The sequence below is a fragment of the Calonectris borealis genome, chromosome Z, assembly GCF_964195595.1.
Source record: "Calonectris borealis chromosome Z, bCalBor7.hap1.2, whole genome shotgun sequence".
Lineage (NCBI taxonomy): Eukaryota > Metazoa > Chordata > Aves > Procellariiformes > Procellariidae > Calonectris > Calonectris borealis.
Window position 1 is genome coordinate 23489183 of NC_134352.1, and position 18190 is coordinate 23507372.

An 18190-nucleotide genomic window follows, 5' to 3' on the forward strand; every position below is an offset into this window, starting at 1 on the left:
AAACTGCTCCTGAATGCAAAGATGACGACGAAGTTTGCAGTATTTCAGTTTCTGTTTGGTATAAAGCATAACCTTATATCATATGCTGCTTTTACTTTAAGATTTGAAGCTTATGCTGAAGTTTTGGCTTAACAGGTGGTAGTTTTTCACTGTTAGAGGGGCCTAGAAAGCCCTTTCCAATTTTCACGCCATTTCTGACTGAAACAGCAGTGCCAGGGAATTGCTGGGTTAGGCTCCAAGAGAAACCACGAGATTTTTCTCACTGCAACAAAGATTCAAGTGAAAAATCTTTCTCCGTTTCACTATATTGCGTAATACAAAGACAAAAACACCTCTCATTTCTTATGGAAGAAGTTAAGCTACAGCAATCCGTTTGCGGGCTGCCAAGGGGAAGGGAAAGCAGCCTTGAAGCAGCAGCACGTCACGCCAGCTCTCGCTCCCCAGCTGCCCCCGCCGCGCTGGTGCCTGGGACACGGCACCCCTGCAGCCCCTCCATGGCTCACACCCGCCTCTTGCCCCACACATGGTGGCATGGGGTCCGTTATAAACCCTTTTTGGTTGTAAAGGAAGCCAAGCATGACGTTCACATGGCATGTTTCCTATACAAATTGTTTTTATTTTCAGCTGAAATTCCTGAAATATGCTTCATTGAAGAGAAAAACATTACAACATAATTGTGCTCGGACGTAATAAAGCAGGAAGTAGCATTTCAGATGATATTATGGCATGTTTATGAGTTCCTTTTCTCTTTATCCCTTATGCATAATTTTTATATCAGACTGTTAGATGTAGCTCTGCAGGATATTTTAATGTCTATGTTAATGCACATCAGCCTGTGAGCTGTAAGACATGGAGAAAATATTCTCCTACTAGAGCAAGTTGAAACAAATATTAAATTACCATATTTAGTCTTAGTCCCAAATTTTTCATATATAAAGTGGAACTTTTCTCTGTTTCAGAGACGGCAGATGTGGGCTCACAGATTTCAGGAGCAAAAATACACATAGAAGCCCAGATGTCTTAAACTCCTCTTACTGACATGTATGCTTGACCTCAATGCTGCTTGTTTACTTCAAAGAGAGGTGAATAAGCTGACCGTTTCTGGAAGTTTCACTTCAAAAGAGGAACCATAAGGGTTATAAATCACCTGAAAATTCCAGGGAACAGACTGACAATTTAGATAGATTGGGCTAGACCATTCAGTCGTAATTATATTTACAAATGTTTTATAACTAAAAATTAGCAAAAGTAGTGAAGATGCTTATTAGTACATATGGATAAAATAACAATGTTTTCCCAACCACAAATCTAATTTTATTAATGTTTGTTTGCTGACTGGGATAAAATGCGTACTCTTAGAGATTACTGTTTCCACCCATTTCTCATGTTAACTTTTGACCAGGGTCAAAAGTTTGCTATTTTTGGTGTACATTTAAGAATGCTTGTAGGTAGAGTGAGAAGTGTACAAAGTACTATAGCTGAATGCAGCAAAGGTAGTATTTTTGCCAGTATACCCTAAACCAGGTCCCTAAGTGATACAACTTGTATCACTGAAAAAACTTTTGTGACAGGGTAACTGAATCGGTAAAATCTTTTACAGCACTGTGGATGAGGTATGTATGCTTTCCTGGCTCCTTGCCAACATAGTTACGTGGCTAAAACTTGCTGGTGTGGCCCGCATCTCAAAAATGGACATATACCAGAGAGAACTGAGACTTGGCACTCCTCCTCAGATACTCTGCTACAAGGTTAGGCAAACTGGGAAGTTAAGGACGTTTTCCTCAGGAGTATGTTAAATAAATTTTTGTCAGTGTTCCTACTGAACTATAAATACTCAGGTGAGTAACTTCATAACGTATGTGGGCATTTTGCTGTTACTGAGGATGTATCCATCTATTCTGCAAGAATACTCTGCTTCTTAAACACTGCAGTATCTACCACTATTATTTCCAATAAATACCCCTGTTCAAGGATTAGCTCCATCATTATGGATAGTGAACCGGGAGGCGGGGGGGACACGACAACTTCTGGATTATGTATTTACAGTATATATCAAAACCTTATTTTCAAGGCCCCAAAGACTCCATGATTTTTGAAGCTGCTCATAAGCTGATTTTATGCAAAATGAGAAACAACATCTATGTAAAGTCCTCAATTTTTACCTGGGCTAACAATTTTCCAAACTCAAAAATTACTAGGTCCTTATGCATGCCCCTGATTTCAGAATGTTACTAAATTTGAACAATTTTTGACACAGTAGTATTTTAGGCACACTTTGGTTGGTCAATATATTTATATGTATATTTCTCAGTATACATGCATTTACCAAAGTGCTTCTGATTTGTCAGTGTGTTTGACTTACGTTCACTAGAATTTATAGTCTTTTAAATGATCCTTCCTTGGCTTCTAGGATTCAGATTCTAATTTATTACAGCCTAAATTTTCTAAATTGATTTGAGTCTTTCCTCAGCAGAAGTGAAAATAGAAGCAATACATTTTGATTAGACTTTCATAATACAATTACAAAAGTTTCTACATAATTTCTACAACGTTCCTACGAAGTCTTTCTTCAATAATATTATTGATAAAGGAATCATTATTTTCCCCAACCTACACTATTTTCAGGTAGGTTTTGCATCCGCTTGGATAACCTATTTTGGAAATTAGTTTATTTTGCCTGCAGTTCTCTAAGAGAAAAGAAGAGGTCTCTCAGGTATGTAAAATGTAATGATTGCTAAAAGTCTCATCCCAAGTTATTGAAGTCAACAAGAATCTGGCCAGCTTAAATGAGTTTCAGATTAGGTCCAAGATGAAACATAAATGATTCACTAACTGGAGAAGTCCACAGTTTTACTGACTACCTTTATGTGTACACCTGAGGAAGGCCCCGTAGTTCCTGAGTATTCCTATGGTAGTGGCTGGTTTATCCCAACATCAATACTACTGCCAGCAATGGTATGCAATAAACGCATTAGTATGAGCTCAGTAGTAAAATTTGTGGCATGTGCTGTAATATCGCTTGACAAAATATTTTTTCATTTATCAGCTGATAGAAGAGTGAGTTCTCCTGCTGCTGCCACACTGGAATTATGATTCTGACACCGCTGGTTTCCTTCATGCCTTGTAAAATATATATGAAGTCTTAGGGCTGAGTAAACAATCAGATAAGAAGGTGGAGCCAGGTACTTCCCAGTGGTGCATGGGAAAAGGAGAGACAATGGGCATGAGTTGAAATGAGTGGTTCACACTGGATTTAAGAAAAAACTTTTTCCCCATCAGGACAGCCAAGCAGTGGCAGAGCTTGCCCAGAGAGGTTGTGCAGTGCCTGTCCTTGGAGAGTTTCAAGCCCTGAGCGACCCTGTCTGACCTCAGATGCTGATCCTGCTTTGAGCAGGAAGATGGACTAGAGACCTCGTGAGGTTCCTTCCAACCTGAATTATTTTGCAATTATGTGATAACCACAGAGGTTGCCACAATTTCACAGCTATGAAAGAATCACCTGCTACCAGCAAACAGATACCCTCTCTCTGCCAGGCTGGTAAGATAAGTGTTTAATTAGTGCCCTGATGGACACATTATGGAAGTGCTGTCCAGATATGAAGTAAAGCAGTTTGCATGGCATGATCATTCTGTTGTGAACATGCATACAGTCTCTCTTCTAGGAGAAAAGAGCAAACACATATCGGTCATCATTCTACAGGCAAGAAGCACATAGGTAAGGAAAAGTTTCTGAAGGAATCAAAACTTGTAGAAATTGAGATCTTGCAGAAATTCAGACTTGTGAATTATAACGTGGAGGAGGAAATACAGGCCACTGAATCTAAGAAGTAGAGAAACCCAGAAGTCCACTCCAGGCAAGAGGAGAGCTGCTGGGGTAAACACTGTCTGAAGCCTTCAGTTCTTTTCAAAACCTAATTAATGGCAAAATACATTGCGGTCCAATGAGACAGAGCTGCAGAAGTGCACTAAGGTGACCATTTCTGGATAAGGCAGTCTCTTGCTCATAAATACAGTGAAGCATTTAAAGTCACCATGGTTACCTTCAAATTCAAGCTATAGTTATTACTCCAGTAAAATCCTGGGTCTGCAAACCGCTCTGAGATAAGAATAATGAGCCCTTCATTAGTTGGGCAGATACACATCACTCTACCGATCAGGTTGCATGACTTCCATTTTATATGGGGTGAATTTGAGCTAAGCAGCTTGCAGCTGAGCAGCTGTCATTCTCAGGCAGTTGGAAACCAGACACCTTGAGTTGTTTTGCTGAAGAGGAGACTAAGGGCTTGACTGAAAGCCCCACTGAGTTCAGCTGATGCTGAATCAAGCTGCCAGACAAGAGTGTCACCATACTGAAAGTACTGTAGGCCAAACCACCCAGTAGTTTTCCCCCAGCCATATATTTAAATCCAGATTAAATGAGGAATATGAGGGGAGCATCTGTGACAAATCAGCCTGTACTTAATCAGTAGGAACTGTGATGTATTTTGGAAAAAACATGCTCTTGCGAGGTGTTACCTCATACGGTTACAACCTGTAAGGAGAAAAATCAGATGGAAAAGCTAAGAGTTCAGTTTGTTTAAAAATAAAAGTATTAAGATATTCTTTACTATTTCTTTTTTCACACTTTATTTCCTTAGGTGCAGAATGTTTCAAATCAAAATGGATGTTTTTTTTTTTTTCAAATACATTTTTCCCAAGCAACTTTGAAAAATATTACCCAGAACCTGTAAGCAATCCTGGAAAGAACCTGACTCTCAAAAAAATGTAACTATAGTGTTACTACTTTCAAGCTGACCTTAGAAAAATTGCAACTCACTTTTAACTTAGGATCTAAAGTAATTCAATGATAATCTTAAAATTGTGATAGGCTTGAAGTCTGAATACTCCTTATACATCTGACTTAACACACTATTTTTCTTGGTCATCCTAAAGGTGTTTAGCAGAGAAAGCATAGTTGTTAAAAACACAAAATGAGATTTTAATCTATACAATCTGTCTTTAAATTGCTGTTGTGTGGGAGTACAAAGTCTGAACTTCGCCATTAGCCATTTCCAGGGCAACAGACTGCGATGATGTAAATTCAGGATCATGACTTCACCATAGGATCAAGCAGCAGAATCTGAACAGTGATGGAAACCACATATTTAAAAACAAATATTTTGTGAAGTGAAAGGAAAATATACAACAGTATGTATACTCTGTTTAATTCAAAGTTTGGAAACAATGTCTTTGTTGTGATAACACAACATTTCATGATACATAATGGAGTAACAGAAGAGGACAATGAGACAGTCAGGATCCACTATGAAAGACAAGACAAAAAGGCACGTGGTTACGTGTCCCTCCATACTGCTGACAGAGTGTCACAGCACTGACCTGAAGGGACTTTCTCAATTTGTCTGCATTGTTTTTTAGTCCACCACCTTCCTACTGTGTCAGGAAATGAGAATGTCAGTTATTCCTGATTGCGAGGATTGAGTGAAACAATATCAATTAGGAACTAAGCTGATACACCAAGTCTTTCACACACAATTGTTAACCCAGTATCAGATGACAGTCTGGCTAGATTCAAGAAGAGTAATCTACTGAAGACCTCCATATGGTTAAATACTGGACTTCACTGCTCGGTTGATTTTTTCTTCCTTTTCTCTCTTCACCCTCCTTGCCTTTCGGATTTCCTCTTTTCTCCCAGGAGCGCAAAATTTCCTTTAAAATGTGACACTTTAGCCTTAGATACAAACATGACCAAATGCAGATGAACAGTTGACTTCTCATAGGTCAAGCAAAGGGAGACTTGTACATTCTTATTAATCTATACTGATTTGCAGATGTGTAGCAAAACAAAAGTGCCAGATATCACGTAGATAAATGCAGTCAGTATCTACACCAGTTTTCAGGTGAGATAGAAAAATATCCAATTAAATTAACATAGAACACTTTAATCATATAAAAGGTACTGAAATAACTCACAACATTCAGTAGGAGCTCTTCATTATCATCTTTTATCTTGTCTTAGTGCAATATATCACAGAATCACAGAGGAATATCTCCAAGGATGGAGACCCCACAACCTCTTTGGGCAACCTGTGCCAGGGCTCAGTCACCCTCACAGTGAAAGAGTGTTTCCTGATGTTCAGAGGGAACCTCCTCTGGTCCTGTCCCATTGGCTCTGGTCCTGTCACTGGGCACCACCGAAAAGACCCTGGCTCTGTCCTTTTTGCACCCTCCCTGCAGGTATTTATATACATCAATGAGATCCCCCTGAGCCTTCTCTTCTCCAGGCTGAACAGTCCCAGCTCACTCAGCCTTTCCTCCTAGGAGAGGTGCTCCAGTCCCTTCATCCCCTTGGTGGCCCTTGGCTGGACTCTCTCCAGTATGTCCATGTCTTTCTTGTACTGGGGAGCCCAGCACTGGACCCAGCACTCCAGGTGTGGCCTCAGCAGTGCTGAGTAGAGGGGAAGGATCACCTCCCTTGACCTGCCGGCAACACTCCTCCTAATGCAGCATCAGTTGGTGCCCTAGGGACAAAAGAAAAATGATACAAAGATTGGTTTAAAAGACAGAAATATAATAGCAGCAGAAAGAAAACTATAATGATCAACCATCTGAACCCCTTATATTACACAGGTTATAGGACTTGACTGAATTAGTGCCACATTTACATCCATAACTAGACTCCTGTACTATAGCAACTTGCACATCAGATGCTGGGACTGGGTTTGGTTAGCCGTTCTGCTGTAAGGGAGAGTGGCCTTACCAGTCGCATAAGGAGAGGTAAGCAGTGCTTCTTCCCCCACTCCTCCAGGTTTCCTTGCATTTCCTCTCATCCACGTGACAGGACAGCCTAGTGGAAAGCTGCCTTCTCTTTCCTTCAGCACTTGCTGTGTTCTGGTAGGCATGGTAAATTTGGCAATCCCACCAACACCACCTTGGTCAGCTGTCCTGCGAGTTTTCTGCTTCCAACAGGCATTGTAAGAGTGGATGGTGACCTTGTCTGTGTAACCTAGGTCTGTTGGTAGCTGAGTCCTCTGAGGTGAAGTGTCTTACATGAACCCACACTAATATTTAAAACGAATACCCTCCAGCTGCTTGGATGCCAGCATCTTCCTTGAGACTCTCCTGACAAAGGTTTAGACAGAGCAGTAACTGTCATCAAAGTGGCTTAATCCTGTACCTCTTTGTCAGCTAGAGATATAACACTGGGGAATGAGGAGGTGCAGCACTAATCACTCTGCTTGGCTGATGCTTCCCCTGCATTATGTACCATTCCCTGCAAATTTTAATAGCTCTTCTAGTTCTAGATAGGAAATCTCTGATCTATGTTAAGCAGTGAAAGGCCACAGCCACATCACCTTTCAGTACATACCCATTTATTCATGCACAATTACATTTTGATTGCTAGCAGTTAGCTGGGGCTTCATCCAGGCCATGGGGATTTTGAATTTCTCTCACTTTTTAATCAAAACATTATGAGTGCCAAGTCAAATGCCAAACAGAAGTCATGGCATCAACTTTATTGGCTTTATCAGCCAAACTTGTAGTATCAGTCAAAAAACTATATCAAGTAACCATATGCAAGATAACAGTTTTCCTCTCTGGCAGTGTAAATAGACCTTGAAGTAAGTGTCAGTCAAATCTGCTTTAGAAATACATGAAGAGCCCAATTGTTAATCAGAATCAGGATCTTAAATCCTTCATCAGGCACAACTGGGTCAAGATGTGCACCAGTTTTCAAAGACAGAAAAAAACATAGTTTTTAATGAAGTGAAGAAGGATGGTATGTGTTCATTGCCTTTACAAATCAAGTCACTTTGTAGGCGTGTAACTTCAGACCCTCCCATTGTAGTCTCCACTGGTCACTTGGCTTGAGAAAATTGCTTTTCAGTCTAATCAGCTGTTCCCATGTAGGCCTCTTAGCAGAGGAGCTTGTCCTGCTCTGCACAGTCCTTCAGGGAGAAGCTGGTGGCAGGCATGCACATTGCCTCCGGCAATTCTCCACTGCTACAAGTCCCTGTGTGCTGCGAGTGTCCCCTTCGGCAGCAGCACAGGAATCAGAAAGAGCCTTTGGACACCACAGGAAAATCCACGACAAAAAACTTCCAGTCTTCATTGCCAGTTTGCGTCTCTATGGCTCTGCCTTTGTTTTTTAAAAAATAAATTATGATTAAAATTAGCCACTTACAAAGCCATAGAACTGAAGGGAAGCACAGCTTCATGGCATCCACAGCTGGACTGAAAATTCTGTAGTCAACCTCCTAGTGGAGATTAGTAATTATTTTTCATGACAAGCCTGATGTTGACTACACAACCTTTTAAAAACTCCCTTGTTCTTGTTTCTCATGTGCAGTCTCTGACCCAACATGCATTTCCCCAAGAAAGGTTGGAAATTAATTTGACAAGATGTTTTTGAGATTTAGGACTTTGAAAGGAAGTATGTTTTTCATTTGGGAGAAGGTCTAATATTTTTGAAGTTGTTTTCTTAAAGGGCTTATAGTTTTCAAATGTGTTTCTTATTAGTTATTCATAAAAATAACACTCAGAATAACTTTAAAATTCTGGAACCCTTCACTATTGCTGCTGGAGAGGGTTCTGCTCTGAGAGTATACATTTTTGCAAATGGTGCAAATTGCGTGATGTGATCATGGAGTGTTCACAAAGAACACTTGTCAGACATGCTATGTATGAATGATTGATGGGGCCGAAGGAGGAAATTTAACAACATTAACATCCAACATTTAACTTGAATCTTTCCTACAGCTTGTCAAATATTATTCCACAGTTCTGAGCCTGTTCTCTTGCATTTCCACGCTATACTTTCTCATAAAGGTGTTTTGGTTTTTTTTAAGGTGGAAATTCCCCTCAGCTGTGTAATTTTTTTGACAGTGGTAAATAATAAGCTTAGAGAACTCATCAGAGTTTAGATTTGCTTCTAGAACAGCTTTATATAATGTCAGAGTACACTTGCTGAGTTAAAAAAAGACAACACCAAAAGGATGATCATGAACAAAGCTCTTTTTAAGCAATACCAGATACAAACCAAGAAAGCTTCCACCAAAAGCCACCTGAAATCATTGTTGACTTATTCATAGCAAGTAACTATTGCCATCTGCAGAGGTAACTACACCCTGGATTGTAACATGCAGCTGCCTAGGCATACAATGACCTTCTGTCCCCAGTCCTCCATCTCCTGCACATGGTTTAAATACTTCAGTTGCAGCTGTTCAAGAGGAGGAAGAGCTAGTTTTAAGAAGAACTAACCACGATTATTCTCGATAAAAATATTACACAGTTAAAAATAAGCCAGTAGATTGAAGGAAGCAGCATATTGTATTTTTATGGCTATGTTATAACGTAAGAATGAAAGAGTGATTGCAGTCTTTCGGTCTCCGATCAAAAGTCTGTTTAACCCAGCACTGTCTCTGACAGTGGCAAAGCAGGTGTGTAGGGAAGACAACACATGTACAAGAAAAGCATGTCTGATATTCTACATAGGATATTTGGCAGATGCCAGGTGTGGTAATTACCTCTGCAGGGCCGGAATTGGATTTTCATTGTAAAATCAGTGTGAAATACGGCATAACTGAACTCATCTGGTATATCTAGGAAGGATTTTGTCATTAGGATTTTTTTTCTTGTTGTTAAAAATGCATAATTTCTTTTTATGACATGCTGGGATTGCTGAATCCCAGGCTTCATCAAAGTGGCAAAATAGAAAGACTGTGTTCTGTGAACATACACACACACTCACAGACACAGACACACACAAGTATCTTTAAGGAAGCAGCTCTGTTCACGAATTTAAATTCTTCTTCCAACTTTAATCTTTTACTGCCTGGTTCTTTGGTCACTATTATGAGAAATACTAGGAAAAAGAGAGAACTATTAGATGAAGGACAATGGACTGAGGCTTACTCTCTTCAAAATGAATGGGAGATGTGTTGTTGGTGAACAGAGTCCTGACTCTTTCCTGCAGAGTAAAACAGTATGGCTTTAAGTAAAGCTCCAGATATACCCTGCAGGCATTTGAAAGAGGAAAAAAGTAAATGATGATACAGTTTGTGATAGAAAGCATAGTGCAATGCTTTGAAAAAAATGAAAAAAGGGGAATTGTGAGGCAATCAACTTCTGACCATCTCTTTCTGTAGTGAGAAAGTTATGACTCATTATGGTTAAAGGGAAAATTTAATTTTTGTTTTTAAGCCTACGAAGCTAGCCAAAAAAATGTAATTAATTCCATACCCATCACTTCCACAGCTTCACATTTTCTTGATACAAGTCCTGAAACACTCTAAAGGAAATGTTATGGCCTGTAATACAGCATTAAGGGGTCCTTGAGCTGTAGCAATTTCACTTATTCCCTAGGTACAATTGGGTACATTGGCTGATTTTTTTCCCTTTATATATTCCCCAATAACAAATATTTATGTTTGTGTCTGATCCAAACTGTGTTCCCTTTATGATTACTTTTACAGACCCCGCTTTCCAGGTCTGGGTGCAGAAATTTCAGGGATATTTAATTGTTTTCTAATATAATCACAGTGGTGGTGTTGTAATGCAGTGTGCCCAGATCATGGAAACTGTCAGCATGATTGGCAGTGGTGAACCTGATTGTTTTTGTACTTAATCTAGAATGAAATTTCCTCGATTGAATGTAATTACTTTCATTGTAGTGAGAAAAAAAAATAAAAATCCAGACATTTGAAAATAAGCTGACAGAATTGATTCAAATCAAACTCCTATCTTTTAATCCTGCTTTTCAAGAATTGGTGAACTATCAACAATTGATCCTCCGTTCTTGCACTCCAGTCAAAACAAATTTAATCTTAAACTCAGCTTTACAGCTAAGCTTAAGTTGGACTTAAATTCATCAAGAGTCGACTAAGGTAATCTTGCAGATTCTCACTAAATTGCTGAGAATAATTGAATGCATGGCCCATAATAGAAAAACTGTAGCTTGCATTTTTAATTAAATGAATTCTCATGAATTTAAATTAAGCATACTATGTTTATTTAATTGACTTGCATAGAAAGCTCATCTCTTGAACCATTACTTGGAACAGCATTTAACACATCGTCTTCTGTGCAAGCACTAGTGTGAATAAATGCTACTTCAGATGTGAGAGTTACAGAGTTAGGCTTCAACTCATATCTCTTAAACAATGCCAGTATGACAGAATTGCAACCATATATATCAGAATTACATTAACAGAGTGTCAATGTAAGTTAGGAAAGGTCTTAGGTTGGTTTGAGCAAAGTACACACATGTACTGTTCAAACTGCTATCTGCTTTGGATGTGATTTGGTTGGCTACTTATCAACAACATATCCTGTGATCTGCATTTTAACTTTTCTTCTGAAGTTTGATAATGTCTAAGACTTTTTCTGCTGTCTCCCCTGTCTGCTCTCGATCTCTCTCTCCAGGGAGGACATGCTAATTCTTTATCCTAGTTGGCAGAACTAGCACTTCCCAGTCACTCTTACATGTCAGAATTACATGTTTTGCCACTATTTTCCACATTAAAGCACCTGAGTTTGCAATGAGCCAAACCCAAGCTGTAAATTCTTTTCCAAGTTGGTGAATCTTTCTGTCTTGTTCAAGTAATTTATCATAATTTCCTTACAAGAAAATTAGGCAATGAAGTACATATCATACCGTACTCCACAGAACTTTGGTTAATTGTGTCTCTATAACATTCAGACACTAAAATGGCAATGTCATACAACAAAGCAAGCCATGTGCTTGTAAGTGACGACACCTAAGGGTCTTCTTTTGAACTCAGGAGATTCCGTGTTCCCTACATGCAGATATTGCTTTGAATATTTTGGCAATCCAGCTGTACAACTGAAGGACTTACTGATTTCATAGGAAAACACAAGGTCAAGATCAAGCCAAGTTCTAAATATTTACTCATGCAATTCTTGGTTAATATGCAAAGTTTCTTCAAAATTTAACCCACTGGCCATGAATATGTCCTTTGATCTATCAATATTTAGTATTTTGGTACAAATATTTGTATGAATGGAGCTGATAACAAATAAATCAAAGTATCCCAGAAGTAAAACGCATGTGCTCTGAAAAGATAAATTAGACAGACCAACAGGTTCTAGGTTTTGTAACATGATTCACTAATTCAGATAATTGTGGGGTCTGACTCTACAATAGAAACCCTAACTTCCTCTAAAACCTATGGGAATTGTGAACCCCGATTAGGGAATCATTATTATGTTTTACTCAAACATAAGAATTAGGAGATAATCAATGGACTTGTGAGGTAGGAGATATAAAATGAGACATAGCATTTTTATTCATGCAGCACAAATAGCCACAATTTTTAAGAGCCAGGCTGGTAACTGCTATAATTTAAACATGAGTAGGGCTTGCTGGAGTTAACCAGATCACAGAGGCAGTATATTTCAAGGGAGTACCCTTGCATTAGGGTCCAGGAAGAGCATATGCAGGGGAAGAGTACCAGGCAAGCAAGCCACCGTAGCCATTTTTTTCTGCTTCTTGTGCTGCAAGTGCAAAGCAGGACTTCACCTGAACTCTTAGGCCCGTACTGGTACTGTGCCTACTGTTTTCCAAGTGCACGACGGCAAAGCTGGAAATCATGAATTGCTATTGACTGAAAAGAAATTAACACAGTCAGTACTGGTATCTTTTTCTTCCCTTCTATAGCAGCTCTCTTTACTCTTTACTGTTGCTTTTGGAGCTCTACTCACTTCTCAGTGTCTCAGGGCTGAAATTTGCTCCATTTTACATTTTTTTCTCTCTGTAGCCACAGATCATGATCAAATAATACTGCTTTTTCTTCTACAACATTCTCAAATTATTTCTCTGTCTGGTCTAAAGGAAAAAACACTTTATCCCAGTCCATAGCAAAATTCCCAAGAATTTTAGTGGATCTAGAATTTCACTGAAACTTTGATAGGCAGCAGGGTACTTAACTGTATACAAATAGGTAGCTTCATTGAACTCAAGGGGACTAATCCAACTGTACAGGCCTTGCCATGATTATGCTTCCTTTGGTATATTTTTTAAGTATTCTGCGTATTTTACATCTTCCTGTCAAGTGTTCAGTTATTATTGCAGAGGAACTGCAATAGGTGAACCAATAATCCATTCTGGAAGTGTGAAGAACTTCAGTTTGGTAAAAATGAACATGTTCATATAGCAGCTGATGTGTAGTTCTTCCATCCAAGCTGTCCTCTGTTGGAGCACCAGTAAAAAATCCTTAACATTTGGTTTATTTAATGACAAACTAATCTTTATTGGAAATCTTCCAGACAACTCGGTTCCATCAGTTATTTATGCATAGCTCATTTTGTTTGGTAATAAAAATAAATGAAAACAAAATTCTCATAGATTTGGAGATAAGCAGGAAAAAGAAACCCTTTGAATCCAGCCCCCAGAAGACTAGACTGGAAATAGAGCCCACAGTTCATGTCTTCTTAAAAAGTCAATTCATGGATAGTCTTCCCCTCTAACTTCAATGTAGTTGCCACAGAAACATCACACATAATTTCTGATAGCTAGTTTATAATCTACATTGCCCCCTTTATGGCTATGAAAATCTGTTGAAGTTTTTTTCTGCAGCAATGCAATTACCCACTTTCTTCTTTGAATTAATTTATTGATGAATAAAACTTAAGAGTTGGAATAGCGCAAGAGGCAGAAGAATCTGCAAGAAAGGAAAGCTGTCATTATATGCTGTGTGTTTATGCCTATAGTGAGTTTCTTTTTAGTGCTATGTGGTGCTTTTAGGATATATCCATGAAAGTGCTGCAGTGGTGCAGGTATCATTAATGGAAGCTGCATATTCACAAAAGCTGCAAACAAGCATAACCGAATTTGGGGTTTTGGATGGTTCTACAATGAGTTGCATTCATGACCTGGCTCCAGTTACCAAACCACCAGCTTCACCCAGCATCTCATGTGCCTTCCTCCCACCTTCTTATTTCAGGTGCTCCAGGCAATCCACAACCAACTCATTACGTGAGTGGGCAGCTCTCTACACTACCTCTGCCAGGCTTGAATCCGACCCGTTTCCAGACCAGAGTCTTCTTAACTTTGTGTGTTGTGCACAATGTTGGATGGCTGAAGGATAGAGGTGAGAGGATGAGTGGGAATTGTGGCCTGTAGTGTAGGTTGGAGCTTCTCTGCTCCCTGTCAGAACTGGGAAGGACAACTTCAGAGTGATTCTCTGGTGACTATTTTATGCCTATTTTTTGCAAGCTATGGAGTTTCCCAGCTGCTAATTTATCAACAGTAAATCTTTGTAACTTCTGCTTCTTCTACCTTCCCCTCAGCCATAAGGGCCTGTTCTGCTCTGCCTACTTTGCAAGCCCATTTTAGGCTATTTGTATAATCACAAAGCTTTGTAGGTCAGGGCTTTACCAATTTTAGGGTTTATAAATCAGGCCAAAAAAAGAAATAAAGACAGAAAGAATCAAAGGAAATGGTTACAGATGAGAGGTAGCAAAAGGAACAAACTTTCCTCCCCATCTATAACTGACCACAGAACAAAATCAGACTGGTTTAGGTAACCACAGGGTACAAAAATCAAGCTTGGGGTTGAACCTATTTTTCTGAAGATAGCAGGACAGTTTACCTGAATACCACATTTGTAACAATGAAGTTTTATATGAGTGATCAGAGACTAAAAGAGGGAAGGCTGGCACTGGACTCACAGTCAGGCTAAGATCCCAGCTGCAGGTGCAAAAAGATTTCCACTTCCTCACAACATAGCATTTTAGAAAGGGCAATATTTTTCCCTAATAGGCTGATCACCCATTGGTGTTTCTTAGCATCCTAATGCTCTTTACCTCTTTAACAAAGACATGACCAAAAATTGTATTTCTTTTGATGTATTTCTTGACTAATAATTTCAGTAAAGTGTTTTTCAAAGACACTTTCGGTTCAACCTTAACAGCTTGCTTGAATTGGTTCTTAACCTTTCTCCGTTTCCACCAACGTCCTCCATATTAGACTTTTGTCTTGCAAACCTTGGACAGGTAATTACACTTCCAGAACCAGGAGTGGCAGAACTTCTCCTGTCCCACGGTGGGGCCAGACTGCCTCCTTCTGCTGCCTCCTTCTCTTCTCCCATGCAGGCTTTTGCCCTCTTATTCTTGTTAACAGCTAAACCTTCGTTTCCTAGTTTCCATCAGAGTTGCTAGTGGAAGCTGGCTAAGGGAAAGGAAATTCAAGACATTGCAGCCAAACTAAACAGTGCAGACTTTGAGCAGATCCTAGCAACTTAGCTTGTCACAGGCAACAAACAGGTAGGACTTTCCAGACACAGTAAGTACAAACAGTACAGCAAACCAGGTTGCTTACCTGGGGTAAGAAACGAAGTCACTGGGAAGAAAATGAAGGCTTTAAGGACTCAGATGGAGGTTTACACCCATCCACAACCATTCTTGGTGGTTCCAGTAGGAACTTCAGGCTGTGGGTAGGTTCTCAAATGGGGTGTGGGGAGGGAAGGGCTACATATGGAGAAAGAACTACAGAAGCTGGGCACACAGGGTTTTGAGGCAGCAGGGGAGGGAGAAAGACACCACAGTGCTAGCTGGGAGCTCGTATCTCTCCTCCCCACAACTTTTCAGGAAATGCCAACGTAACATCCAACATGTTTTACACTAGCTTTGGCATGTTCGGTCATTTCAGCATTTGTGACCAGTACCCCCTGCTCCCGACCCCTGGTAATGGGGTTAGCATAACTAACGCCATTTTATGAGGCAAGCAGCCATTCGTTGTGGCTGAGGGGGTCACACATTCGTTCTCTTTCCCTCATTATGAGGCCCTGAAGGTCCTGTGCACCAAGTAGACAAACCAAACAGATTTTCTTCCCCTCCCTACTGGCCTCAAGGTTCCTGGGCGCCAGGCCAATTACTCCTTCCTTACCGGCCTTGAAGGTCCCAGGCACCCGGCCAACCCGGTGGTGGTGATGGCCCCACCACAGAACAGGGAAGTGTAACAGCACCCGGAGCACTGTCCATAAAATCAAGCAGTTACGAGTCCTAAATGGGGAACTTGGACTGGAGCTGCTGCTGGACAGTGAGACCCGGGACCCTCCAGTGGCCAGGGACAACTCCACCATCATCTGCTTCCTCTGCAGTCTGAGTGACTCGTATTCTTCCATATGATTTTCGAGTCTAGATTATGACTGTTATATTGATACAGCAAACCATGTGTTAAGATCTGACCCAATCTGCAGAGGGTCCAAGTGATTAGAAGTCTAAGTTAAGTTAGGATCTAGGTGATGGGAAATTATAAATTAAGTTGTATTATAAATTCTGCATTACACCACTTATAGATTGTACTATATTGATTCTGCTTGTAGAAATCTTGTGCCATTCTAATAATAAATTCTGGGCTACTCTAAGCATAATATCCTGTTAAGAATATAAAGCTTTAATTGTAACGATTTAGTGCCGTCATCCTTCCGCCAAGAATCCCTAAAAGAACCCATCTGTCCCCTTAGATTTGGGTGACAGCATTGTCCACTTCAGCTTCTTATGGTCTTCATTAATGCAAGCTTCCCACCTTCATGCAGTTATGTCTTTGGCATCTAGTTTCATTCCGCAGTGTCAAATCTCTACATGTGGTGAATCTCTGACACTACCGGCTAGGACACATACTCCCCAGGACAGATGCACTTAAGCCAAAGAGAAGCCATTGCTCTTATCTGAGTGTGTGCCATGAAGGGCTGCTACCTGTACTGGGCCAGTATTTGTTACTCAGCAAAAGGTTAGAGTAATGCTCCTTCACTATCTCAAGATAAAGTCTAAATGTGCAATCTCTGATGTGCTTTAGTCCTAACAGTTGATCGGTGACAAGCCATGGAGGAGCCAGGCAGAACAGATACCAGCAGTAGTAACTATGTATTTCTGAGGCTAATGATCTGACCCTAATGCACTGAAGTTAGAATTACTATCACAGCTTACCAGGGGTTTAAATATCAGCAGCTACTTACATCTCACATTTCTCCCTTCCAACTGCCAAATTTTCCTTAAGCTGACAGGCTTGCAAAGCATTCCCAGAGATGTAGTAGCTGGTCAGGAAGGTGCAGAGACATGCTAGCAAGCCGATTCCACTCAACAAATGGAAATCCTATGTGGACCACAGAAAAAGGCAGTTTCATGGGGAGTTAAATAAAAGGGGATTTGAAAAACAGGTTAGTTGCTCAAAACCTAGGCCTAACAGAGAAGGCTTAATCTTTTATTAGCCTGCAGCATGTATGATTTCATACCATTTTAACCACACTTGCCTCAGATATTTTAACCTTGAGGAAGGTAACTACACATGCTGCAGGGTAACAGGGAATCTTGCTTCTTGTCATTTGTTTCTCTCTTTTTTGGCCATATATCCCTGTATAGCATTTTAGGGAGAGACGCTGTGCAGCAGCGTACCGTCTCTGTTGCTCTTCACCAATGTGCTGTGTCTACACTGCTCCATTTCCCCTGGTGCCTATGTAGCGGGAGCCTTCGTGTAGTCTTTTGTGTCGCGACGTCGCACTTCACTTGGCCATTTCCGTCCCTCGCCCCTATGCCCCTACGCTCAGAAGGGGGGCCACTTATGGCAACGTATGAACTGACATTGCTCCTGCCAAGGTCGGGGGACCCCTCCCTGAGAGACTCTGCTTGACTCGGCACAAGTCGCCTGCGTGATGCCGCTGCGCTGTGTCTCTGCCCGTCCTGCGGGTACACGTGGGCCGGGAAGGCTACCCTTGCAGTGCTTGTGTGTGCCTGCACTGCGGGACGAGCCCGGCTCCGTCCGCGCTGTGTCACCGCCTCATGTCCCTAAAGGCGGTGCCTGAGCCAGCGCTGCTGCGGGGCCCATCCGCACCTGCGGGGCCGCGGCCACCGGCGCTCCCCCCTCACGCTGTCCCGCGGGGGTCCGCACCTTCGACTGGCGGCGGACCGCCCGCGCTCTCTCCCGGGTCCCGCTGCGCTCCTCCGCGCCCGGAGCAGCGCGCTTCCCCGGCTGGCGCGGCGGCCGTCCGCCCTCCCCGGCGCGCACCGGCCCGGCGAACTGCCGGCGCTCCCGCGGGGCGCACCTCGCCGGAGGGGTGAGCACCGTGCGGCCCCCCCCACGCCTGCCCTCGCCCCCGGGGGCCGGTCCCCACCGCGGCCCCCGCCTGCCTGTGTCACGGCGCGGCGCCCCCTCCTCCCCGCCCACCATTTTCTT